Source organism: Lampris incognitus, chromosome 10 (genome assembly GCF_029633865.1).
Source record: "Lampris incognitus isolate fLamInc1 chromosome 10, fLamInc1.hap2, whole genome shotgun sequence".
NCBI classification, from domain to species: Eukaryota; Metazoa; Chordata; class Actinopteri; order Lampriformes; family Lampridae; genus Lampris; species Lampris incognitus.
Window position 1 is genome coordinate 22,990,581 of NC_079220.1, and position 1,026 is coordinate 22,991,606.

Here is a 1,026-nt window from a genome sequence, read left to right on the forward strand (position 1 = left end):
ATGAGTATGAAGCTGGAAATTGAAGGTGTATTGCTGAATGTTATCAGCACATATGCCCCGCAAGTTGGGTGTGAGATGGAAGAGAGAGAAGAAGAATTCTGGAGTGAGTTGGATGATGTGGTGGAGAGGGTACCCAAGGAGAAGAGAGTGGTGATTGGAGTGGGCTTCAATGGACATGTTGGTGAAGGGAAGAGAGGTGATGAGGAGGTGATGGGTAGGTATGGTGTCAAGGAGAGAAATGTAGAAGGACAGATGGTGGTGGATTTTGTAAAAAGGATGGAAATGACTGCGGTGAATACATATTTCAAGAAGAGGGAGGAACACAGGGTAACATACAAGAGTGGAGGAAAGTGCACACAGGTGGACTATATCTTATGTAGAAGGAGTGATCTAAAAGGGATTGGAGACTGCAAGGTGGTGACAGGGGATAACATAGCTAGGCAGCATTGGACGGTGGTCTGTATGATGACTTTGGAGACCAAGAAGAGGAAGCGAGAGAAGGCAGAACCAAAGAAAAAATGGTGGAAGTTGAAGAAGGAAGACTGTTGTGTGGAGTTCTGGCAGGAGTTAAGACAGACACTGCGTGGTAGTGAAGAGTTGCCGGATGGCTGGGCAATCACTGCAGAAATAGTGAGGGAGACAGCTAGGAAGGTACTTGGTGTGTCATCAGGACAGAGGAAGGAAGACAAGGAGACTTGGTGGTGGAATGAGGAAGCACAGCAAATTATACAGAGGAAGAGGTTGGCAAAGAAGAAGTGGGATAGTCAGAGAGTTGAAAGTAGACAGGAGTACAAGGAGACACAGCGTAAAGCGAAGAGAGAGGTGGCAAAGGAAAAGGAAAAGGTGTATGATGAGTTGTATGACAGATTAGACACTAAGGAAGGAGAAAAGGGCTTGTACCAATTGGCTAGACAGACAGACCGAGCTGCAAAGGATATACAACAAGTTAGGGTGATCAAGGGTAGAGATGGAAATGTGCTGACAAGCGAGGACAGTGTGCTGAGAAGGTGGAAGGAGTACTTTGAG